Source organism: Notamacropus eugenii, chromosome 4 (assembly GCF_028372415.1).
Source record: "Notamacropus eugenii isolate mMacEug1 chromosome 4, mMacEug1.pri_v2, whole genome shotgun sequence".
In the NCBI taxonomy this organism is placed as follows: Eukaryota; Metazoa; Chordata; class Mammalia; order Diprotodontia; family Macropodidae; genus Notamacropus; species Notamacropus eugenii.
This window is the reverse complement of record NC_092875.1, coordinates 51,881,245-51,908,154: the sequence shown is the minus strand read 5'-3', so window position 1 is coordinate 51,908,154 and position 26,910 is coordinate 51,881,245. Positions and strand designations below refer to the sequence as shown.

The 26,910-nt window shown below is 41.8% G+C and overlaps 1 protein-coding gene and 1 non-coding gene across 2 annotated transcripts in view; one reads left to right on the top strand and one right to left on the bottom strand.

The window, feature by feature from the left end:
* ZAP70 (zeta chain of T cell receptor associated protein kinase 70) overlaps nucleotides 1–26,910 on the top strand; it is a 46,806-nt gene that overhangs the window by 939 nt on the left and 18,957 nt on the right. The window contains exon 2 of the mRNA XM_072600919.1: nucleotides 413–489. The gene's annotated coding sequence lies outside the window, so the exon portion shown is untranslated. The remainder of the gene's footprint in view (nucleotides 1–412; nucleotides 490–26,910) is intronic.
* LOC140502897 (U6 spliceosomal RNA) lies at nucleotides 3,070–3,172 on the bottom strand. The gene has a single exon (XR_011966620.1). It is a non-coding gene; the product is annotated as a U6 spliceosomal RNA (small nuclear RNA).

Below are 26,910 nucleotides of genomic sequence, written 5' to 3'. Positions count from 1 at the left end.
TTTGGTGTGGTCACATTGGGAAGACAGAGAACAGTTAGACTGGGAGGAGGTCATGATAGGTCAAACTAAAGAGTCTAGGGGAGTCAGATGGACGGGTCAGAGTATTATTAGACCAGCAGTTCAAGAGATAGTCACACTGGGACTTCAAAAGTAAGTTAGACCCAGGAGTTTCGGATATGGTCAGACTAGGGAGTCAGGAGACAAACTGAATGCTCAGAGGAGGGAACTGAGGGTGGTCAGATTGGGTGAGTCAGGGGGATGATCAGATAGAAGAGGGAGGCTATGATTAAGCTGGAATTTGACCAGACAGTAGGACTGGGAGGAGTGTTGGGACATTTGGGACATCAAGGGTTGGGACATCAAGACAGAGGCCTGTATGAATTCGTTTCTCACTTTCCAACTCTGCATTTAGGACCATTTCTCCTTGTGGGAAGGAACTGGAAAGCCTCTCACCCTTTGTCAGTTCTGCTCCAGCCTAGACACCATCAAGTAAGTAATTTCCCTGTGCCAGGCTGAACCCTTTTAGGGGTGTTAAGGGTACAGACTGGGCCAGATAGTGGTGATAATGACGGTCCAGTGGTAATGACATTTATAACATCTCACATTAGTACTCAGGGGTGAGAATGATGGTGCTAGCACAACGGTGGGGAAACTGTGGCCTTGAGGCCACATGTGACCTTATAAGTCCTCAAGAGAGGCCCTTTGATTGAATCCAGACTTCAGAAAGTTTGGATTCAGTCAAAGGGCCGCACTTGAAGACCTAGAGGGCCACATGTGGCCTCGAGGCCGTAGGTTCCCCACCACTGTCAGCTAACAGTTCCCACTGGGGACCTGTAGTAATTCCAGATCTAGAAATTGAGGAAGGCCTTGCATACTGTTTTTATAGTCTCTTGCCTAGAGGGAGATGAGCCTGGACCAGAGAGAATCCCTCCTCACTCTACTCCTTTTCACATGGATGAAAGGGGCGCTTTTTCCTGTGTCCCTAGGTCTGTTCTTAGTCTTTGGAATGGGCCTTTGTATCCCTTAGCTTCCCCTCCTCCTTTTCTTCCTCTTTCCTCTCACAATAATAATAATCTAAAAGGTGGAAAAAGATTCATAGATGTTCTCAGAGCACATCATAAACAGGCTACAATGCTTAGAAATTCTTCTAGAACATATATTAGATTGTAAGTTCCTTGAAAGTTCCTTGCCTCTTTGTATACTCCCCTGCATTTAGCATAGTGCTTGGCACATAGTAGGTACTTAATTGATTGATATAGACAGATATCACTTCACAGAACAGTAAGTAGTAAAGGTAGACAATAAGGACACGTTGCTGTAATTATCAACTGTGGCCAATATTGGTTGGATGGAGTCTCTGAAAGGGCTAAAATCTAAAAGGAGAATCAAAGGGCCATCTATGGGTAACATCCATGTGAACTTATATTGACAAATAAGCCTTAAAGAAATGACCAAGCTGGACAGATTTGCTTGATGGAATGGAGGGGTTTATGGTAGTAATGTAGGACCAGGTCATTGCCCCCAGAAAGCACAGAAAAGTCAGACTTAGGTAGATGATAGATAGATAGAGAGATATGGATATAGAGACAGATTGATGGATGGATGGATAAATAGGGAGGAAAAGGGGGCAAAAAGGAGGGAAAGAGACAGACAGACAGACAGGTTGCTAGGTAGTTGGAACAAAAGTAGATATGCAATTACTGATGTGCCAGGTACTGTACTAAGTGCTGGTCATACAAATACAAACAAATAAGAGAGTTCCTGTCCTGCCTTCAAGGGAATCTCCTTGAAGGAGATATTTTAATGAGGGAAGAAAAGAGATATTTTAATGAGGAAAGAAAACACATAAAGAATAACTGGAAAAGGAAAAGGGTGGTGTGGGGATGGGAATGTCATGGTTGGGAACTGTTTGGACGCCGAGCTCAGGACAAGATGAGGGAAAAGCTCATTTATTATAGCCCAGATTTTCAGGGAGCAGATTATGTAAGGAAATAGTAGGAAATTCCCAACATTTCACTCTGGTTTGCAGGTTAATATCTATTGAATATCTGCAAAGAGACATGAACAGGTGGTCAGAATACTAGAAGCTTCCTATCCTTTGTATATCAATAATAAGCCTCTGTATTACAAATACGGATCCCAAAATATCCTTGAGAATTCAATGAATAAACTAGTAGAGATAGAAAATTGTTCTAAGAGAGCCTCTTTCTTTTGTTATGAATTGCTTGGTTCTTTCATGCTATGCCTTTGATTGATTCAAGGAGGTGTACAGGCCCTGTTCTTCAATTCTTAGTGTTGGATTCCATCTAAAACTATTTTTTACTTAGTTAAGGTAGGAGAGGTTAAAAAAAAAAGGTATGTGTGTGATTTTAACCCCATCTTTGGAAAGGGATAGATATCTCAGGATAAAAAGACAGAAATAGTGCACGCAAAATACAAAAATGTCCCTTTGTCATCAAGAAACTTCTAACTGATAAGACACCAGACACATCTCTCTCTCTCTCTCTCTTTTTCCATATATATATATATGTATATCACATATGTATCTGTATGTGTATAGAAATATGCCTGGTGTCACAAGTTAGAACACACATGTGTATGTGTACATAAACATATATGAATGCATGCGTTCATATGTGTATGTATACAGATACACACACATATATGTACAGGACAAGAAAAATCTCTTGTAGAAGGGTGTACTTGTGTTGAATCTTGAAGGAAAGTAGGATTTCAAGAAGCAGAGACAAGGAGGTAGAGCATTCCAGAAATGAGCCAGTGCAAAACTGCAGAGATAGGAAATGGAAGATAGTACGTAAAGAGTGTAAATAGGCCCATATGAGTGAATAAGAGTCAGGAGATGAGGATAACTTGGAGATTTTGAAACCAGGAACCTGAAAGGATTAGAGGGCCCTGTACAATAATTGGGGGCTTTGAAAGAAGGGTCAATATGGGGTAGATGGATTAAAGGTCACCGTGAAGAAGACGAAGAGGTTTAAGAGGAGTAAGATCTAGGAAGAGAGGGAATAAGAGAAACTTAGGCTTCTGACGAAATAACTTCAGCATTCTTTAAATATGGAATGCTTCACAATTTTGTGTGTTGTCTCTGAGAAGGAACCATGCTAATCTTTGTAAGTTCCAATTGTAGTACATGTGCTGCTGAAATCAGCACTATTTCAGCATTCTTGATCAAGGAAGTAGAACATTTGTGGGTGATTGGGAGATTATTGAAAGAGATGAGAACAAGTTAATAACAAATATAATAAGAGCTGGCACTTATATGGGACTTTTGTGGGGTGGTTCTTTGTAATTTATTTTTTTAAATTTTTTGTGTTTATTTTTAGTTTTCAATGGACACTTCCACAAGATTTTGAGTTACAAATTTTCTCCCCCATTTCTCCCCTCTGACCACCCCAAGACAGTGTGCATTCTGATTATCCCTTCCCCCAATCTGTCCTCCCTACTATCACACCTCTCCCTTCTCTTATCCCCATTCCCTCTATTTTCTTGTAGGGAAAGATAGATTTCTATACCCCATTGCCTGTATGTCTTATTTCCCAATTGCATGTAAAAACAATTTCTAACATTTGTTTTTAAAACTTTGAGTTCCAACTACTCTCTCTTCCTCCCTCTTCACCCATCCCCACTGAGAAGGCAAGCAATTCAATGTAAGTTATACATTTGTAGTTATGTAAAACACTTCCATAACAGTCATATTGTGAAAGACTAACTATATTTCCCTCCATCCTAGCCTGCCCTTCATTTATTCTATTCTCTTTTGACCCTATTGCTCCTCAAAAGTTTACTTCTAATCACCTTCTGCTCCCATTGACCTCCCTTCTATGATCCCCCCAACCCCCACTTATTCCCCTTCCCCTCTACTTCCCTGTAGCGCAAGATAGATTTTCATACCAAATTGAGTGTGCATGTTATTCCCTCCTTAAGTCAAATGCGATGAGAGTAAGGTTCACTCTTTCCCTTTCACCTCCCCTGTCTTCCCCTCCATTGAAAAAGTCTTTTCTTTTCTCTTTTATGTGAGATAATTTGCCCCATTCTATTTCTCCCTTTCTCCTCCCAATATATTCTCTCTCCTTTTCTCACTCCTTAATTTTAATTGTTTTTAGATATCATCCCTACCTATTCAACTCACCCTGTGCCCTCTGTCTATAAGTATATAATCCCTCCAACTACCCTAATACTGAGAAAAGTCTCAAGAGTTACAAATATGATCTTTCCATGTAGGAATATAAACAGTTCAACTTTAGTAAGTCCATCATGATTTCTCTTTCCAGTTTACCTTTTCATGCTTCTCTTGATTCTTGTGTTTGAAAGTCAGATTTTCTATTTAGCTCTGGTCATTTCAACAAGAATGCTTGAAAGCCCTCCATTTCATTGAATGACCATTTTTTCTCCTGAAGTATTATACTCAGTTTTTCTAGGTAGGTGATTCTTGGTTTTAATCTTAGCTCTTTTGACTTCTGGAATATCATATTCCAAGCCCTATGATCCCTTAATATAGAAGCTGCCAGATCTTGTGTTATCCTGATTTCATTTCCACAATACTCGAATTGTTTCTTTCTGGCTGCTTGCAATATTTTCTCCCTGACCTGGGAGCTCTGGAATTTGGTTACAATATTCCTAGGAGTTTTCCTTTTGGGATCTCTTTCAAGAGATGATCGTTGGATTTTTTTTTATTATTAATTAATTAATTAATTTAACTTTTAACATTCATTTTCACAGAATTTTGGGTTCCAAATTTTCTCCCCCCTTGTCCCCTCCCCCCACCCCAAAACACCGAGCATTCCAGTTGCCCCCATCACCAATCTGCTCTCTCCTCTGTCATCCCTCTCTGCCCTTGTCTCCATCCTCTCCTCTGTCCTGTAGGGCCAAATAACTTTCTATACCCTTTACCTGTATTTCTTATTTCCTGTTCACCAAGAAAGTAATCTTCTATAGTCTTGGTTTTTTTCCCTTTTCTGGGCATTTTCCCAGCCAGTGACTTGACTTCTGAATATCCTCTTCACACCCACTTTGCCTCCAGATCTGCCCAGCCAGCGCTTGGGGTCTGAGATTCAAATGCTGCTCCCCAGCCTCAGGGCTTTTGGCGGGGGCAGGGCTGCTATTCAGTGTGAGATTAAGTTCAGGTGCTCAGGTGGGGGGCAGGGCCACCTCCCAGGCTCAGTTCCCTCAGGGGGTTTATGCAGAAACCTTCAACATTGGATCCGGGCTCCTGCCTGCTTGGGGAGCCCCGGTCTGCTCCCACCTCCGCTGCTGCCTCCCGAGGGGGCCTGAGTTATGGGGTCACCCCACTCCCCTCTTGACCCACCAAAGAGACCCTCTCATCGACCCTTTTCACTTGTGGGTGGAGGGACCCGCGCGGCTGCTGGAGATTCTGTCCCTGAAGCCTGCTTGGATCTGCTCCCTGCTCGGATCTGCTCCTCTTGGCGCTGGGCGGCCAACGTAGGGCTGGGCTCTGCTCCACGTATGCAGCGCAAAGAACCTTTTGCGAGAGGTTTTCAGGCTCTCTGGAACAGAAATCTCGTCTGCTCCACTGTTCTGTGGCTTCTGCTGCTCCAGAATTTATTGGCAATTCTTTTTTACAGATATTTTATGGGCTGTGGGTTCGGAGCTAGCGTATGCGTGTGTTTCTACTCCGCCATCTTGGCTCTGCTCCGATCGTTGGATTTTTTCAATATCTATTTTACCCTCTGGTTCTACAACATCAGGGCAGTTTTCCTTGATAATCTCTTGAAAGATGATGTCTAGGCTCTTTTTTTGATCATGACTTTCAGGTAGTCCCATAATTTTAAAATTGTCTCTCCTGGATCTATTTTCCAGGTCAGTTGTTTTTCCAATGAGATATTTCACATTGTCTGCTATTCTTTCATTCCTTTGGCTTTGTTTGATAATTTCTTGATTTTTCACAAAGCCATTAGCTTCCATCTGCTCCATTCCAATCTTTAAGGAATTATTTTATTCAGTGAGTTTTTGGACCTCCTTTTCCATCTAGGCAATTCTGCTTTTTAGGATATTCTTCTCCTCATTGGCTTTTTTGGATCTCTTTTGCCACTTAGGTTAGTCTATTTTTTAAAGTGGTATTTTCTTCAGCATTTTTTTGGATCTCCTTTAGCAAGCTGTTGACTTGTTTTTCATGATTTTCTTTCATCACTCTCATTTCTCTTCCCAATTTCTGTTCTACTTCTCTTACTTGATTTTCAAAATCCTTTTTGAGCTCTTCTATGGCCAGAGACCAATTAATCTTTTTCTTGGAGTCTTTGGATGTAGGAGCTTTGACTTTGTTGTCTTCAGTTTGTACACTTTGGTCTTCCTTATCACCAAAGTAAGATTCTATAGTCTGATTCTTTTTCTGGTTTTTGTTCATTTTCCCTAGCTATTTACTTGACTTTTGAGCTCTCTGTTAAGGTAGTTCTCTGCTTCCAGTGGGGGTTGGGGGTGTACTGTCAACTGCTTGATCCCCCCACAGTCTGGGGGCCTAGAGCTCCAGAAACAGTTGCTGCTGCTGCCGCTGACCCTGCTCCTGCTGCTGCTGCCGGTGGTTCCTCCTTGGATTCCTCTACCCACTCTGGTGCCCTGGGGCTGGGGCCTGACCCCTCTACTCTCTTGCACAAGTCCCACAGGTTTTTCCACTGACCTTCCAATTTATCCACAATGTTTTGGAATTGTGAAGTCTAGAAACTGCCACAGATGCCTGAGATTCAGTCCCCCCTTCACCCAGGAGGGCCACCCAGGCCTGCTCAGGTCCTGTCTGTGCCAGTGTGGCCCACACTCTGGACTGAGCTCTGCTCCCAGCACCGCAAGATAGACACTTCCTGATGACTTCCAGGCTGTCTTGGGCTGGAGATTTGCTTCATTCCATGGGGGTTCTGTGGGTTCTGTAGCTCCAAAATTTCTTTAGACTCATTTTTACAGGTATTTGGCTGAGTTTGTGGGGAGAGCTCTAGAAAATCTGTGCTGTTACTCTGCCATCTTGGCTCCGCCAGCAGTTCTTTTTTTAAAACAAATATTATTTAATATCTATTTTTCCCCAGTTACTTTATAAACAATTTTAACATTCTTTTTAAAAAAATTTTGAATTCCAAATTCTCTTCCTTACTCTCCTTCCCCACCCCACCTCACCCCACTGAGAAGGCAAACAATTTGACATAGGTTATACCCATGTAGTCATACAAAACACATTTCCTTGTAAATCCTTCCGTGAAAGAAAACATAGACAAAAAAGCCTCCAAAAAAATACAGTAAAGAAAAAGTATCCTGGATCTACATTCAGGCTCTACCAGTTCTTTCTCTGGAAATGGGCAGCACTTTTCATCATAAATCCTAAAGAATTGTCTTAGATCATTGTATTGCTGAGAATAGCTAAGTTATTCATAGCAGATCATCATACAGTATTACTGTTACTGTGTACAATGTTCTGATTCTGCTGCTTTGCATCAGTTCATGTAAATCTTTCCATGTTTTTCTGAGAGCATCCTGCTCATCATTTCTTTTTTCTATTTTAATTTTTTATCTTATTTTATTTTTTTAATTTAACTTTTAACATTCATTTTAACAAAATTTTGGGTTCCAAATTTTCTCCCCTTTTGTCCCCTCCCCCCCAAAACACCGAGCATTCTAATTGCCCCTATCACCAATGTGTTCTCTCTTCTATCATCCCTCTCTGCCATTGTCTCCATCTTCTCTTTTGTCCTATAAGGCCAGATAACTTTCTATACCCCTTTACCTGTATTTTTTATCTCCTAGTGGCAAGAACAGTACTCAACAGTTGTTCCTAAAACTTTGAGTTCCAACTTCTTTACCTCCCTCCCTCCCCACCCCTTCCCTTTGGAAGGCAGGCAATTCAATATAGGCCAAATCTGTGTAGTTTTGCAAATGACTTCCATAATAGTCATGTTTTATAAGACTAACTATATTTCCCTCCATCCTCTCCTGTCCCCCATTACTTCTATTCTCTCTTTTGATCCTGTTCCTCCCCATGAGTGTCGACCTCAAATTGCTCCCTCCTCCCCATGCCCTCCCTTCCATCATCCCCCCCACCCTGCTTATCCCCTTATCCCCCAGTTTCCTGTATTGTAAGATAGGTTTTCACACCAAAATGAGTGTGCATTTTATTCCTTCCTTTAGTGGAATGTGATGAGAGTAAACTTCATGTTTTTCTCTCACCTCCCCTCTTTATCCCTCCACTAATAAGTCTTTTGCTTGCCTCTTTTATGAGAGATAATTTGCCCCATTCCATTTCTCCCTTTCTCCTCCCAATATATTTCTCTCTCACTGCTTGATTTCATTTTTTAAAGATATGATCCCATCCTCTTCAATTCACTCTGCGCACTCTGTCTCTATGTGTGTGTGTGTGTGTGTGTGCATATGTGTGTGTGTAATCCCACCCAGTACCCAGATACTGAAAAGTTTCAAGAGCTACAAATATTGTCTTTCCATGTTGCAATGTAAACAGTTCAACTCTAGTAAGTCCCTTATGACTTCTCTTTGCTGTTCACCTTTTCATGCTTCTCTTCATTCTTGTGTTTGAAAGTCAAATTTTCTTTTCAGTTCTGGTCTTTTCATCAAGAATGCTTGAAAGTCCTCAATTTCATTGAAAGACCAATTTTTCCCCTGAAGTATTATACTCAGTTTTGCTGGGTAGGTGATTCTTGGTTTTAGTCCTAGTTCCTTTGACTTCTGGAATATGCTATTCCATGCCCATCGATCCCTTAATGTAGAAGCTGCTAGATCTTGTGTTATCCTGATTGTATTTCCACAATACTTGAATTGTTTCTTTCTAGCTGCTTGCAATATTTTCTCCTTGACCAGGGAACTCTGGAATTTGGCCACAATGTTCCTAGGAGTGTCTCTTTTTGGATCTCTTTCAGGAGGTGATTGGTGGTTTCTTTCAATATTTATTTTGCTCCCTGGTTCTAGAATCTCAGGGCAGTTTTCCTTTATAATTTCATGAAAGATGATGGCTAGGCTCTTTTTTTGATCAAGGCTTTCAGGTAGTTGCATAATTTTTAAATTGTCTCTCCTGGATCTATTTTCCAGGTCAGTTGTTTTTCCAATGAGATATTTCACATTATCTTCTATTTTTTCATTCTTTTGGTTTTGTTTTGTGATTTCTTGGTTTCTCATAAAGTCATTAGCCTCCATCTGTTCCATTCTAATTTTGAAAGAACTATTTTCTTCAGTGAGCTTTTGAATCTCCTTTTCCATTTGGCTAATTCTGCTTTTGAAAGCATTCTTCTCCTCATTGGCTTTTTGAACCTCTTTTGCCAATTGAGTTAGCCTATTTTTCAAGGTGTTATTTTCTTCAGCATTTTTTGGGGTCTCCTTTAGCAGGGTGCTGACCTGCTGCTGTTCATGCTTTGACTGCATGTCTCTCATTTCTCTTTCCAGCTTTTCCTCCACCTCTCTAACTTGATTTTCAAAATCCTTTTTGAGCTCTTCCATGGCCTGAGCCCATTGAGTGGGCTGGGACACAGAAGCCTTGACTTCTGTGTCTTTCCATGATGGTAAGCATTGTTCTTCCTCATCAGAAAGAAAGGGAGGAAATGCCTGTTCACCAAGAAAGTAACCTTCTATAGTCTTATTTCTTTTCCCTTTTCTGGGCATTTTCCCAGCCAGTGACTTGACTTCTGAATATTCTCTTCACACCCACTTTGCCTCTGGATCCTCCCAGCCAGCGCTTGGGATCTGAGATTCAAATGCTGCTCCCCAGCCTCAGGGCTTCGGGCGGGGGCAGGGCTGCTATTCAGTGTGAGATTAAGTGCGGGTGCTCAGGTGGGGGGCAGGGCTGCCTCCCGGGCTCAGTTCCCTCAGGGGGTTTATGCAGAGACCTTCAACAATGGATCCGGGCTCCTGCCTGCTTGGGGAGCCCCGGTCTGCTCCCACCTCCGCTGCTGCCTCCCGAGGGGGCCTGAGTTATGGGGGCACCCCACTCCCCTCTCAACCAGCCAAAGAGACCCTCTCACCAACCCCAGTCACCTGTGGGTGGAGGGACCTGCACGGCTGGTGGAGATTCCATCCCTGAAGCCTGCTCGGATCTGCTCCTCTCGGTGCCATGCTGCCAAGGCAGGGCTGGGCTCGGCTCCGCGTCCACAGCGCGATGGACCTTTTGCGAGAGGTTTTCTGGCTCTCTGGAACAGAAATCTCCTCTGCTCTGTTTTTCTGTGGCCTCTGCTGCTCCAGAATTCGCCGGGGGTTCTTTTTTTTACAAATATTCTATGGGCTGTCCTGCTCATCATTTCTTAAAGCACAATCGTATTCCATCATAACTGTATACAACAACTTGTTTAGCCATTCTCCAATTGATGAAATCCCCTCAATTTCCAATTCTTTTCCACCACTAAAAGAGCTACTATAAATATTTTTGCACACATAGGTTCTTTTCCTTTTTGTTTTATTTTATCTCTTTGGATACAGACCTAGTAGTGGTATTGCTTGGTCAAAGGGAATGCATGGTTTTATAGCCCTTTGGGCATAGTTCTTAATTGTTCTCTAGAATGGTTGAATCAGTATACAAGTTCACAATTGTGTTTTAATTTTTTAATTTTAATTTTCCCATATCCCCTCCAACATTTTCCTTTTCTGTCATATTTATCCAATTTGACAGATAAGAAGTAGTAGCTCAGAGTTGTTTTAATGTGCATTTTTCTCATCAATAGTGATTTAGAGTTTTTTTATATGACCATAGATAGGTTTGATTACTTTGTCTGAAAACTGCCTGTTCATATTCTTTGACCATTTATTAACTGAGAGAATGACTCTTATTCTATAAATTTGACTCAGTTTTCTGTTTGAGAAATGAAGTCTTTATCAGAGAAACTAACTGGTAATGATGGCAATGATGAACAACTATGTATTTTCCTCCATCCTATTTTCCCCCGTTTCTCCTACTCTCTCTCTCTCCTTTTGCCCTGTCCATTTTCAAAAGTGTTTTGCTTCTGACTTTTACCTCCTCCAAATTGTCCTCCTTTCTATCAGCTTTCCCCCTCCCCCTTCTCTTTTCCTTTTTCCTTCTTACTTTCCTGTATGTTAAGATAGACTTCTTCACCCAACTGAGTGTATATATTATTCCCTTTTCGAGACAATTCTGATGAGAGTAAGATTCATGTGCTCCCCTCTGTATCTCCCCTATTTCCCCTTCTACTACAAAATCTCTTTCAGACTTCTTATATGTCAGATAATTTATCCCATTCTACCTCTTCCTTTTCCCTTTTCCCAGTGCATTTTCTTTCTTATCCCTTAATTTCATTTTTTTTCATATTATCATTCCACGTTCAACTTAGATTATCATATCATATTGAACTCATACCTCTGTTTTCTGCCTATGTATATTCCTTCTAAGTACCCTAATAATGAGAAACTTTTTAGGAGTTATAAATATAATTTTCCCTTGTAGGACTATAAACAGTTTAACCCTATTAAATTCCTTATGATTTCTCTTTCCTGTTTATCTTTTTTTTGTATCATATGCTTGAAAGTCAAATTTTCTATTCAGCTCTGGTCTTTTCATTGGGAATGCTTGAAAGTCCTTTATTTCTATTTCCTCCCTGAAGGATTATACTCAGTTTTGCTGGGGAAGTGATTCTTGCTTGTAATTCTAGCTCTTTTGCCCTCTGGAATATCATATTTTAAGCCCTCTGATCCTTTAATGTAGATGCTGCTAAATCTTGTGTTATCCTCTCTCTGGCTCCACTAGATTGTTTTTGGCTGCTTGTAGCATATTCTCCTTGATCTAGGAGTTCTGGAATTTGACTATAATATTCCTGGGAGTTTTCATTTTGGGATGTCTTTCAGGAGGTGATTGGTGGATTCTTTCAACCTTTGCTTTCCCCTTTGGTTCTAGAATGTCAGGGCAGTTTTCCCTGATATTTTATTGAAAGATGATGTCTAATTCTTTTTTTTTTATCATGCTTTTCAGGTAGTCTAATAATTCTTAAGTTACCTCTCCTGAATGTGTTTTCCTGGTCAGTTCTTTTTCCAATGAGCTATTTCTTTTATTTTCTTCTACTTTTTTTCATTATTTTGATTCTGTTTTTTTCTGGATGAATCATAAAGTCATTAACTTCCCCTTAACCAATTCTAACTTTTAAGGAATTATTTCTTCAGCAAATTTTTGTACCAACTTTCCCTTTTAGCCAATTCTGTTTTTCGAGATATTCTTCTCTTCATTTGATTTTGTGCCTTTCCCCTCCCCCCCAACCATTTAGCCTATTTTATTTTTAAGGTGTTATTTTCTTCAGTATTTTTGCCTCCTTTATCAAGTTGTTAACTCCTTTTTCTTTATTTTCTTGCATAACCCTCCTTCTCATCCCAATTTCTCCTCTACCTCTTACTTGATTTTTAAAATCCTTTTTGAGAGCTTCCATGGCTTGAGATCAATTCATATTTTTCTTTGAGGTTTTGGGTGCAGGAATTTTGACTATGTTATCTTCTTCTGAGTGTGTGTTTTGAGCATCCTTGTCACCACAGTACCTTTCTATGGTCAGGTTGTTTTTCTGTTGTTTGCTCATTTTCTAGCCTATTTCTTGACTTTTAACTGAGCTAAAGTGAGACTCTGCCTCCCATGAGGAGGGGACACTGTTCTAAGCTTCAGGTTTTTTATGCAGCTGTTTTCAGAGGTAATTCTGGGGATCTGTGAGTTTTTGGCTTTTCCAAAATGGTATGATCTAGGGAGAGGTGTGTTTTCTACTTTCTTGTATTGTGTACTGGTTTGTGAGCATCCACAAGCACTCTTTTCAGCCCTAGAACTGTGATGAAGGAACCTCCTCCCTTATGGCCAGAAGCTCTACTGGGCTAGTGCTCTTTCTCCACTGGAACTAAGAGCCAGGTCTGGGACTCAGATCCAAGTATAGGCAATGCAACCGAGTGCTGCCCCTGGTGTTAGCAAAGGAACCCCTGTAAATCTCCTTCTGACCTGTTGTATGTTCCCTTTATGGTCTATAAGCTGAGAGATCTGGAAACCCTGATGCCTCTGATTCAGTCTCTTCAAGACCTGCTTTTGGTTTGCTGGGGTATGGTCTATACTGGTGTGGCCTGTGATGGACTGTGCTCCTCTCTCACCTTGCTGCAATAGACCTTTCATGCTGACCTTCTGAGTTGCCTTGGTCTGGAAAATTGTTCCATTTCGTCTTTTTGTTGGTTCTGATGCTCTAGAATTTTTGAGTCCTTGTTTAAAGGCATTTGGAGGAGTTTTGGGGAGAGCTCAGGCAAGTCCCTGCCTTTACTCCACCATCTTGGCTCTGCCTCCCTGGGACTTTCCATTTAATATCTTATTTGAGTCTTATAACAACCCTTTGAGATAAGTACTACAGATATTATCATTCCCACATTACATATGAGGAAACCGAGGCTCAGAGAAGTAAAATAATTTTACCATTATCACACAGCTACTAATTGTCAGTTGTTCAGTAGCGTCCAACTCTTTGTGATCCCTTGGATGACATCATGCCAATACTGTCCATGGGCTGTTCTTGACAAAAATACTGGAGTTGCTTGCCATTTCCTTTTCCAGTGCATTAAGACAAACAGGGTTAAGTGATCTGCCCAGGGTTATACCCGAGGCCAGACTCTAACTTAGGTCTTCGTGACTTCAGACCCAGCAATCTATGCACTGAGCCACCTAGCCACTTAATTGTCAGAGACAGTATTTAAACCCAGACTTCTTTTGCCTTTAAGTCTAGTATACTTCCTAGTACACTACCTTACATTTTCAGTTTGGGACTCCTCTGGTTTTATGACCCTTCTCTAGGATTTCTCATTCCCCTGACAGAGGGAGTATAATATAGTGTAGAGTATTCTGGATTCATTAGGGAGCTTGGGTTTGAATCCTGGTTTGGCTTCTTCTTACCTGTATGTCCTTGGGGAAGTCTCTCTGGGCTTAACCTCTCTGGGCTTCAGTTTCCTCATCTTTACAATGAGGGAGCTGGATTAGATGATTTCCAACGTCCCTTTTGGTTCAAAATCTATGATCCAATGATCTCTCTCTTATGACCCTTCTCATTGTCTATTAAATCCTATTTACCCTCAGAAGTCAATCTAGGCCATGGCTCTGGATCTTGCCCCCTCATTAGGCTATTCTTTTACTAGGGTCCTGGGCCCTTTTATAGCCACAAATTGTCCTTGGCTTTCATCTGATCCTCCTTGGGTACAGGAAAAAAAAACCCTCCCCTGCCCCCACCCAGCTTGCCCACCCTGGTCCTTTTCCTAGTCTCCAGTCAAGTCTTAGTTACAGGAAATAGTTGGAAAACATAAATGGAACAAAGCCAGGTAGATGTTTGAGCTTCAGGGAAAGGTTGGCCCTTCCCCCAGACTGACAGCCTGGAAGACGCATAGGTCCCTTCTTCCATGCCCTTTTCCCTTCAGCCACATTAAAAAAGACAACAAAAAGGTTGCTAAGTTCTGTTCTCCTTCTCCAGAGTTGTTCTCCTCCCAAGCCTGGACCTGGGACAACTCAAATATATCATCAACATACCAGCTCCCATAAACAAAGTCTTTGAAACTCATCTCTCTCCCAGCCTGGGGGGCATGGTCCTTTTTTTTTCCTGGTTGTCCCTTCCTTTATGAGGCATCAACAGCTTGAGGTCAGCCTGAGGTCTGGACCATGGCTCCTTCCTTCCCAGACTGGGAACTAGACTTTTTTCAGTCTCAGGGACTGACAGAAATATAGTTTCCTCTTCATCCCCACTTCCCACAACTCTATTCAACTAACATTATTAAGTACCTATTATGTGCCAGGCACTGATCTAGGCAGCATGGTACAATGAAAGGATGCCAGAGTTAGAATCAGAGGACCTGAGTTTGAATTCCAGATCTGTAATTTTACTATCTATATGACATTGAACCTCTCTGGGTCTTAGTCTGCTCATCCATAAAATGAGGAGATCAGCTTGATTGATCTCTGAGGTCCCTTCAAGCTCTAACTATAGTTCAATCAACCAAAAAGCTTTAATTAAGAAACTGCTGTTAATTAAACACTTTTTACATGCCAATTCTGGCTGCTGGGAATACAAAGACCAAAAAGTAAAATAGTCCCTGCCTCAAGGAATCTACATTTTATTGGGCAGGGGCGGGGGCGGAGATAGCATGGGCATATATATAAGTAGACATACAATGATGTAAAGTAATTTCAAAGTCGAAGTAGCTAGGTGGCATGGTGTATATAGTGCAGGGTCAGGCGTCAGGAAGAGTCATCTTCCTGAATTCAAATCTGACCTCAGATACTTAATAGCCAGTGTGACCCTGGGCAAGTCAGTTTGCCTTTGTTAGTCCTTTGCCTCAGTTTTGTCATTTATAAAATAAGCTAGAGAAGGAAATGGCAAACCACTCCAATATCTTTGTTAAGAAAGCCCCAAATGGAGTCATGAAGAGATGAAAAAGACTGAAATGAGTGAACAGCAAAAAAGAATATACAAAATCCAGAGAAGATTTCATTGGTGCAGGGAGTTCCTGGCCTCTATCAATGCAGGCCAGTACTTTCTCTGCAATAATCTTTAGAGAGTGGCCTAGAGTCAAGATAACAAACATTTATTAAACACTAATTATGTGCCAGGTATGGTTTGGTGATTTTATTAGTTCCCATGGATTCAATTATCATCTGAATTCTGATGCTTCCCAGATCTCCTTTCTCAGCTTTTAACTTTTCTCATGACGTCTAGTCTTGCATCTTCAACTGCCTATTGGACATCTTGAACTGGATGGCTTATAGACATCTTAAACTCATTGTGTCTGAATCTTACCTCATTATCCTTCTCCCAAGCGACACTTTCTTTCAAACTTCCTCAAGGGCACCACCATCCTCTTAATCACCTAGGCTTAAAACTTAAGAGTTCTTGATTCCTCACTCTGTCTCATCTTTCCCCCATATCCAATCTATCGCTGAGTTCTGTTGTTTCTAGCTCTCTGACATCTGTCATATATGCCCTCTTTTCCCCTCTGACACTACTACCACCTTGGTCAACCTTCCCATCATCTCAGAGGCAGGTAGGTATCTCATTAGATGGAGGGCTGGGTCAGAAGTCAGGAAAACCTGAGCTTCAGACGCTTATGAGCTATGTTACTTTGGATAAGCCACTTGACCTCAGTTTTCTCAACTGTAAAATGGAGGTAATAATAGTATCTCCCTCCCAGGGTTATTGTGAAGATCTAATGAGATAATCTTTGTAAAGTGCTTTGCAAAGACTAAAATCCTATATAAATCCTATATATATTCTATATAAATATTATTACTTCATGCCTGGATTACTGCAACAATCTTTAGTCGAGCTCCCTAACTCGAATCTCTCCCCCGTTCAGTCTAGCCTTCCCTCTGCTGCCAAAGTGATTTTCCTGTAGTGCAGGTCTGAACAAATCACCCCCTTATTTATTAAACTCCAGTGACTCCCTATTGCCTCCTGGATCAAATGTAAAATCCTCTGTGTAATGTTCAAAGCCCTTCTTCATCTGGCTCCTTCCTGCCTTTCCTTACACTTCATCCATCTTTCCACCTCACCTATGATTCGATGATACTGGCCTCCTTGCTGGTCCTCAGAGGAGACCTATCATCTCCTGACTATTTTCTGACTGTCCCCCACACCTGGAATGGTCTCCTTCGTCCTATCTGCTTCCTGACTTCCTTGGCTTCCTTCAAGTCCCAGCTAAAATCTTACCTTCCTTACAAAAACCTTTCCTGTTTCTCCTGAATGCTAGCACTACCCTCTGTTGATTATATCCAATTTATCCTGTCTATAACCTGTCTGTACATAATTATTGGCATGTTGTTTCCCTCATTTGATCATGAGTCCCTCCAGAGCAGATACTATCTTTTACCTTTCTTTGTGTTCCCAGGGCTTATCACAGTGGTTGGCACATAGTAGGCACTTGATCAATATTCATTGACTGACTGATAAGGACCTAGAACATTGAGATATTAAGTGACTTGCTCAAGTGGAACAGATGGGATGTGAACCTAGGTCTTCATGACTTTAAGGCTCGGCTCTTCACTGTATCTTCCTGACTCTCTGTCCAAAACAATACAAGGCAATTCAGGTGAGGCAGGATTTGAGGGGTGGGGAGTTAGGGAAAGCACTAGCAGCTGGGGAGTCTAGAAAAGGCTTGGTGGGTGATTCTGAGTACAAAGTGGTTCCCACCTTTAACTCGGTTCTATTCTCGGTTCTATTAACTCGGTTTCTGAGACACTGAGGGATTGGATCAGGGGTATCCTGGAATCAGCTGCTATCAGCTTGAGAGAACAATTGTTAGATGTTCAGGGGGAGCATTTACACCTTCAAAACTTGTAAATACTACAAGTCAGGGATTGATTTATTGACTTGTTGCTTGTCTGGGAATTGTTAAAAATGCAGACTAAATTTCAAAGTGTGCTGGGCTTTTTGAAGAGCTGCTTGTTAAACATTTACCAGCACCTCCCCTCCCCCAATTGGATACACTTTCACTAACTATCTCCTGACTCTGATTTTCTCAGCAACAGGTCTGTCCTGTTCCCAGTTATCAGAGCTGCCTGAATCTCCTCCCTCCCTCTTTCACTAATGGGAACACCTGGATCCTTTCTTGAATCTTTGTTCCAGAGTTGCTGGTCAGTCTTGCTTGGCTGGCTGGTCTCCTTTTCTCCTAACGTTGTGCTATGGTCCCTGACCTGTCCGAACAGTTAAAGAATTATAGAATCTCAGAGCTGGAAGAATTGGGGTGTGTCTGATCACCTGTCAGCCAGAGCAGGAACTGTCCTTCCAAAATCTCCAACCAATGGTCCTTTAGCTTCTCCTTGAAGATCTTCAGTGACCTGGAATAACCCAGTTCAACACATTTATTAAGTACTGTCTATATATATTATCCTGTGCTAAGTGCTGGGGCTACAAAGAAGAAAAAGAAATGATCCCTGCCTGCAAGGAGCTTACATTTTTTTAGGGGCTACATCAAGAACACAGATAACTAAACAGAAGGTAATTGGAGGAGGAAGAGATTGATAACAACTGTAGGAAAAGGAGGAAACTTCCCGTAGAGGGTAGCACCCAAGCTGAACCTTGAATGACTCAACAAACCAATCAATCAGTATTTATTATATACCTACTATATACTAGATGGGCAGATAGATGGCACAGTCATAGAGTGCCAAGCCTGCAGTCAAGAAAACTCATCTTCCTCAGGTTCAAATTTCACCTCAGACACTTAGTAGCTATGTGACCCTGGGCAAGTCACTTAACCCCATTTGTCTCAGTTTCCTCAACTGTAAAATGAGCTGGAGAAGGAAATGGCAAACCGCTCTAGTATCTTTGCCAAGAAAATCCCAAATGGAGTCAGGAAGAGTCAGACACAACTGAAATAACTGAATAACAACGACAAATAAAAACTAGCTGAAAAATAAGGATTCTGAGAGGCAGAGAAGCAGCAGGGACTGTATCCCAGACACGGGGAGATGGGAGATCAAACAATCATGAATTTATTAAGTTCTTACTATGCATCAGGCTGGTGCTAGATTTAGCCTAATTTGCCTGGAACACAAAGTGTGAGAAGGAGATTAATGTGAAATAAGACTGGAAAGGCAGATTGGAGCCAGATTGTAGAGGTCATTGAATGACAAGATAGGAGTTTGCATCATATTTAAAACAATAGAGAGCCACTGAAGACCTTTCAAGGATGAAATCATGCAGAATACCCATGCTGAAAGGACAGAAGAAAGTGGATAATGATCCAGTAAAGAAGACTGAGGAGAAACACTCAGAGAGGTAGGAATAGAAGGAAGTGAGAGAGAGTAGTGCTGTGAAAGCTAAGGGAGGAAGAGATGGTTAACAAGCATCATAAAATACAGAGATCAGGATTGAGAAAAGACCGTTGGACTTAGCAGCTGATCAGTAACCTTGGAACTTTAGTAGGATTTGGAAGGAAGACTGAATGGGAGGGGGCAATGAGAAAGTGAGTGGTAGGTGAGGTGTGGTAAACAGCAAATTGGACATCTTGTTCTAGAAGCTTGGCAGTGAAAGGGAAAGGAGGCTAGGATGAGAGCAATGAGGGATGGTTGGGTCAAATTAAGAGTTTTTTTAAGGCTTTGGAGACATGAGTGTGTTTGTAGTCATTGGAGAAAAGCCAATAAAAAGAGAGAGATGATTAAAGGGGAAAGATCCTGGATTTGAAGGAAGGAGATGGGTTTTAGAATACAAATCAAAGGCAGCTGGGTGGTGAAGTGAAGAAAACACTGAACTTGGGATCAGGAAGACTTGTCTACATGAGTTCAAATCCAGTCTCAGACACTTACTAGCTGTGTGAACCTTGGCAAATCACTTAACTTGGTTTGCCCCAGATTCCTCATCTGTAAAATTAGCAAGAAGAATCAGACCTGACTGAAACAACTGAGCAAAAACTACAAAGAGGGTTGACCTTGGCCAGGAGAATGGTCACCTCTTTTCAGGGACTATAGCAAAGAAGGAGAGAACAGGAGGAGAGGCAGAGAGTATTGATGGTTTCAGAGCAAGAAAGAAGACAAAATGAAATACTTGGAGGTGGGCATTGTGTTCTCAGAAAAGCAAGAGATAAAACTTTTGCTGAGGGGAAGGAGGTCAAGGATGGCACATGATATTAGAGGAGAGAAGAGAAGCTTTGGAACAACAGCTGTGGGGAATGTAGGAAGAAGTCATTCAGGGAAGAATAAAAGGATTGTGGTACAGATCACTGCCTCTGGAGTCAGAGGCCCTGGGTTCAAATCCTACCTTTGAGGCTTATTCCCTTTGTGACCTTGGGCAAGCCACTTAAACCTCCCCCCCACTCAGTTTTCTCATCTGTAAAATAAGGGGTTGGACTACATGGCCTCTGATGGTCTTTCCAGTTTAGCTTTTGTTTCTGTGCAGCAGGGAAGGCTAAATTGAGATCACGTGATCAGAATTTTTAGTGGACTCAATCCACAAGACTCAACAGCACAGGTCGGAGAGGTGCCCTGCTGCACATGAAGTCAGGAAGGCTCTGAGTTCAAATCTTACCTTACATGCTTAATAGTTATGTCTTCCTGGGCAAGTGACTCAACTTCCCTGTGCCTTGATTTCTCCAGCTTCAAAACAAGGAGATTGGATTCCTAACATTCTTTTCAGCTTTAAATCCATAATCTTGTGGAGGAAGAGCATAGTAGGACAGCAGAGGTAATCCACGGTTTTGAGCATAGTGTGAGTAGTACCAGGATAAGGAGGCAAGAGATTCAAGAGGAGAATAATAAGAACTAGATTTTATATATTTTAATGTAAAATATATAAGGTGTATATATTTATATACAATACATAGGGAATTTATAAATTTACATAAATATATAACACAAAATGTATGTTATATATTTATATAAAATTTATGTATTTACATAAAATGTATGTTATATATTTATATAAAAATATATAATTTATATAAAATTTACACAGAAGTATAAATTATATATTTATATAAAATACATAATTCACCTATTTATATAACATTTATATATTTATATAAAATATATAATTCATATATTCATATAAAATATATAATTTATGTATTTTTATATAAATACATATTTTATATGAGTTTTCTTCACAAATATTACCCCATGTAATCCTCGCAACACCCCTGTGAGTTAGATGCTATGATTATCCCTAGTTAAGGAAACTGAGGCAAATAGATGTTAAGTAACTTGTCCAGGGTCATGAAGCTTATGTTTGAGGAGAGAAATGAAATGAGGTCCTCTCTCCACTGTGCCTTGGTATATAGCTGAATTGGTCAACTCTAGGATCAAATCTGTGAAGTGAGAAACAAGCGAAACCACAATTGGGGTGAAGGGATCATGGAGGAATTGAGAGCCTGGAGGTCTCCATTATGTCATAAAAGGGAAATAGGGAGAGACAGACCCACAGGAGGCTGTGGTCAGAGAAGGGAATTTCAGGGTTCAGGATCATGGAGGTGGCATATTTATGGACCCTAACAATATCTAAGGCTATGATCGTCCCAGTGGATGGCTGACATGGAGTGAAGACAGAGGTCATGGAAAATGATGTGGGACAGCAGAGTCTGCAAGGGATCACCAGTATGCATACTGATGTCCCTAAATAAGGATCAGGGTCGGGGTTAGAGGCAAAGGTTCTTGGGCCACATATTGACTTCCTTGAGAAAGAAGGTCAAGTAATCTCAAGGCTAGATTTCTCACTTGATCCTTACAGCAACCTTGTGAAAGAGGTGTTATTGCTTATCCTTACTTTATACAGGAGGAAACTGAGGCCAAGATGTTAAGCATCTTTCCCCGGGGTCACACAGCTAGGAAGTGGAGGATTTAAATTCAGATTTTGATTCTAAATCTAAATCCAGTACTCTACCCACTGCCTCACTGAACTGCCTGGGGTTTGGGTTGACTGGTATAAACGTCAAATGGGATACATTTGGATCTGACTTCCCAAGGGTGATGTAAACTTCAAAGGAATTAGGATTACTGAGTGAAAGTGGCAGAGAAAGGGTAGAGGGGAGTCATCGAGGAGTGGGGAACATGCCTTTTCTCTCCTTGGCTTAGTTTGTTGAGGGACAAGAGAGAAGGATCAGCCAGGATGGTGATAATGCTGGCTAGAGACAGTGTTTTCAGGAAAGAGTTTCTATGGATTTCAATGAATGATAGAACATGGATAAAATGCAAGAGGAATAAATCTAAAACAAAGGGTAATTGGTAGAAGGAAGACGATGAAGGCTCTGGACTAAACAAGGGAAAGGCAGGGTTGAATGGGGATGGTAACAGGAGATGAGGGTTTTCACTTCAGCAGAGAGTTTTTTCCTGTATTCCCTTGCCTTAGGGTGTCAGAAGAGCACTATGTGTCTCTATGGAAATCCATGAACCAGAATAGGCAAGTGTGGGAGGGAAAAAGGAAAGGAGTATTTTTTTTTGTTTACTACAGACCACCAAGCCAGCTGGCAGAAACAAATGCCTTCTTAAAACAAGAAGGATGGAGTAGTTGCTCATGGTGAGGTGGAAAAAGCATTGAATTCAGAGCAGTTTGTGGAAGTTGCAATGAGATCAGTTTAAGGCTCGATGACAGAACAAACTTCCCAATGATTTCAGAAGTGGAATGATCTGCTCTGAGAGTCAGGTGGCTCCCCTATCTTGGAGGTCTTCAAGCAGAGGTAGGACAAACCATTGCTGGGTTTGTGAGAGGGGAGGTTCCTCTGGCATGGGTTGGACTAGATGGTGGCTGAGGTCCCTTTGAACTCAAGCTATGTGATTCTGTGAGTCTGGTGCTTGGGCTTGAATTCTTTACCTGGTATTTGCTAGTTGTATGCCCTTGGGCAAGTCATAGCACCTCTACCTACCTAAGGGATGGGTAAGGTAGACTGAGACCTGTTAATGACATTGCCTTGAAAAAGCCAAGGTCCCCCATCGCATCCTGGGCCATTTCTAGTCATCCTCATCCAAATCTGGCCACTGGACTCAGATGGCTCTGGAGGAGAAAGTGAGTCTGGGGACTTTATACAGCTCTCCCTCACTGAAATCCAATTCACTTGCATGTCATGGCATCACCTCCCTAATGTCATGCATGGTCCCCTTCAAGAAGGAAGAACAGATAGCAGTAATAAATATAATCACAGATGGTCCAGATATTTGTGGCCCTGGAGATAACTTGTTTACACATTAAAACCTAATCCTATTCATCGATTGGCTGACGCAATGAAGGAGTCTCTTACATGAATAGATATTACACCCTATGTGCAAATTAACTTCCACGTAAGTAGGGAGGCTATAGCCAGTACTAGCTGCTAAAGGCATCAGGAATGTCCAGGTCAAGAAGTTCTGGGAGCTAAGTTTGCAGGATCTTAAGGATCCTAAAAGATGGAGATGAGGAGGGAGTGCATTCCAGGCATGGAAGGCAGTCAGTGCAAAGGCATGGAGATGGTAGATGGAATATCATGGGTGATATGCCAGGTTGGGTGACCCACAGAGCACATGAAGGAATGTCAGTCAACAAACATTAATTTTGAGTTATTTCCTGCAGCTAGGTGGTGCAGTGAAGAGAGTGCCTGGACTTGGAGTTAGAAAGACCTGCATCCAAACTCGGTCTCAAATACTTACTAGGATGATGAGAGGGCTTTAAATGCCAAACAGAGGATTTTGATCCTAGAGGCAATAGGGAGCCGTTGGAGCTTCTTGAGTAGAGGGGCGACATGATCAGGCTTGTGTTTTAGGAATATCACTTTGGCAAATGTATGGAGAGCGGATTGGAATGGGGAGAGACTGAAGGTAGGGAGACCAGGGAGTAGGCTATTGCAATAATGTAGACAAAAGGGGATGATGGTTTGAACTAGGGTAGTAGCTGAGTGTGTGTGACTCTGTGTGTGTGTGTGTATGTATGTGTGTATGCATGCGTGTGTGCATGCGTGCGTGTGGAGAAAAGGAGGAAGAATGAAATGTTGTACAGATAGTCATCAAGATTTGGTAACTGATTGGATGTGGGGAGTGGTGGAGGGGAGAGTAGGGGATGATGAACCTGATTGCCTTTGAAGGATGATGGTATCTTCAATAAAACAAGAAAGGCTCAGAAAAGGGGCGAGTTTGGGGCAAAGATATGGATATGTTGACTTGGAAATGTCTAACTAATGAATGGTGATGAGAACTAGGGCTGGACATATAGATCTAGGAGTCCTCTCTCTAGAGATCATAATTGAAGTTATGGGAGCTGATGAGGTCATCAAATGAGAGAATAAAGAGAGAAGAGAAAAGAGGACTCAAGACAGAGCCTTAGGGGACACACAAAATTAGGGGCTGGGGCATAGATGACACATGAGGTCTGAGAAGGAACACCCAGGCATGTAGCAGAACTGAAAGAGTGAACAAGCTCATCCAGACCCAGAGAGGAGAGACTATGTCCAGGAGGGAGAAGAAACTTACGAATGTCAGATGCCTCAGAGAGACCAAGAAGAGCAAAGACTGAAAAAAAGTCCTTGTTTTTTAAAATTATGAGACCACTGCTAGTCCAAGTTTGTTCCAAAGAACAGATAAAAGGTTAGGAAATTTATTTCATTGAAGAGGTTCTGGTCTATGGGTGTGGATCACTGAATAAACTCTCAGACTTAGAGTGTTGGTTAGTTTTACTGAATTTTTTTTCCTTTGCTTTTTAAACATTTCTTTATTCCAAAGGATGACTTGCTAGGTTGGGGAAATAGAGGAAATGTATTTGGAAATAAAGATGGTGTAAAAACAAAAAATAGTAAAAGATAAAGTTTTAAAAGATGTAACTTTGGAAAGAAAAGTTTCAGTTCACTGATGAGGGTGGAAACCAGACCACAAGGGGTTGTGAAGTGAGTGAGAGTAGAGGAAGCAGAGACCACAAGTGCAGAGACATTGGTTTTTTTAGGAGTTGGACTGTGAAAGGGAGAAGTATAGGGGTGAGTAGTTGAGTCAAGTGAGGGTTTTTTAAGACCAGGTGGGAACTGGGCATTTTTTTTTATGTAGTCAGCAGAAAGGAAATGCCTAAAGATTAGAGAGAAGGGTGCATTTTAGGGTTTGGATTTAGAAATGGGGTCAAGGGTACAAATAAAAGAGTTGCCATCAGTTTCCTCATATGTAAAATTATGGGTTGGCCTAGATCTCTCAAGTCTTTGCTAGTTGTAAATCAAGATACTATAGAATCGTGTCACTCACGAGATGGGAAAACTGAGGCCAAGAGACCTCTCAAAGGCAGTCTCAGACCTTAGCCTGAAGAGCTGGTTTATGTAAATATGTAAGTGAAACCTAAACATTACAAAATCCTTTGCTTTCTTTTTAAGTTTTTGAACAGTCACTTGTGAGAAATACAGTCGAGAATAATATTTCATAATAATAGCTCACATACAAACATCCTTCCTGTGTACTTAAGGTCAGTATCACCTCCCTCCTCCTTGACCACAGATCGGCAAAAAACAACCCTGCGGGTATGAGGTGTAAGTGTTCCTGTGTGTGTGTGTGTGTGTGTGTGTGTGTATACTTAGCCCAAAGCAACCTCCAAATCGAAAATCTCTACCCAGTTTTGCCACCATATGAGTCCTTTTCTGCCATTGTTAGCAAGAGGAGCTGGGAGAGGGTTCTGCCTCCCTAAACACTGTCCTTAGTCTCCACCCCAGCCCCACTGTTTTGATGGAGCCCAGCTGGCCTGGTGAAGCAGGGTGGAAAGGAGGAGCCAAATAGTCTGGGTTACACTGAACTCTGTAATGAAACAGCGTACCTATAACTTATATTGGGAATAAACTGGACAGTTTAGGCTCTGAGGTACCCTAACACTGTAGCAAAGTAGTTTTTTACACTCTAAACAGCTGTCAGGGACTGTCTGTGAAGAACTTTGCCTGCTTCCAGCCCACCCCAACCCCCACTTAGCCCAGCCAGCTGTTTCTAGTTAAACATTGGGGCAGGCCTCTAGGCCCAGCTCACTCTGGAACCATTTCCCAGCAGGCAAAGGCAGAATGAAGGAAGCAAGCACTGGGCTAAGTGCCTGTCTCAGGGATCATATCCCCCTCAACCCCGTTTCTACCCTGTGTCTGCCTATCCGGCCCTGACAGCTGGCATCATGGCTCTTCATGCACATGGGCAGGATGTCCAAATGGCTTTGGACAAATCATTCCCGGGACCTTGGTTCTCCACTTATTACATCCTGGGGATATACTCACGCCTGCCCTCCCCTTATCCCCCAAAACAAAAGATCTCAACCTTTTGGGAGAAAGCTTAACAGACTCTCAGGCTGCAAAGAACTTTGTTTCAGCTCTGTTTCAAGGTCAGGCTGGGAGACCAAAACATCAGTTCTCAGAGTTCTGTTGCTCTCTTGCAAGTCAGCAGGACATTGTTGGAATTCCCCTCGTGCATTCCTGCCTCTACAATTCAGCAACTCAGCTGGCCTCTCCCCCTGGACCCCTCCCACCCACTCCCCTGGGGAAGCTGCCAGAAACAGGACAAGAACCAGTTTGGCTCTTTGTCACAGACTCCTATAGAGTACCTAGTATGTCAGAGCTAGGGGAGAACTTAGAATGCAGAATGTTAGCAGTGGAAAGGAACTTATAAGGTAGAACATGGAGCATCTGAGTGGGGGATGGACCTCAGAATATGGAATGTCAGACTTGGGAAAGGACTTTAGAACACGGAATGTCAGAGTGAGGAGGGGCCTTAGAAAACAGTCAGCCCCTTCATTTTACAGATGGGAAAATCAAGGTCCAGAGAAAGGTAGTGACTTGCCCCAAGAACAGACAGACAGCAAAACAGTGGCAAAGCCACTGTGAATTCTTTTCACTAAACCTGCCACCTGTACACTGCCCCATTGAAAAATGTTAAGGATAGGTCTTCTCATTTGAGATTCTCTAATTCCTCTCTCACTTTTAGAGGCAGTACCTTGGTTTGGGAGTCAAAAGACCTGGGGTAGAATCCCTCTGTGACCTTGGTACAAGTCACTTCATTCCTCCAGGACTCTGTTTTTGTACTTGTAAATTAATAACAGTAATATAATACTTATGTTGCCTATCTCCCTAGGGTTTTGAGGAGAAAAGTACTTTGCATAAAGTTCTATATGAATGTGACCCATTCTGTCTAAAACTGGAGCTTTGTAGCAGCGAATCTCAAAGGTCCCTTCCCTCTCTGAATTCACCACTTGCTCAGATGGGAGCACCATAGTTCCTGAGTACTAGGGGAGGATGGGTCAGCCAGGAGAGCATCACAGTCATTAGAGGGAGGCAGGACTGGTCCTGTGCAAGTGACTGTACTAGATCTGGACTTTCCAGTCTAACTCAGTTCAGTTCAGCAAATACTTAATAAGCACTTTCTGTGTGCTGGGAACTGTGCTAAGAACTGGAGATACAAAAGAAAGAGGCATGATGTATGCAATTATAGAGGTTAGATGGAAGGTGAAGTATTAATTAATTTAATTCATTAGAAATTAATTAATAAACTGGAAAGGTAAGTTAGAA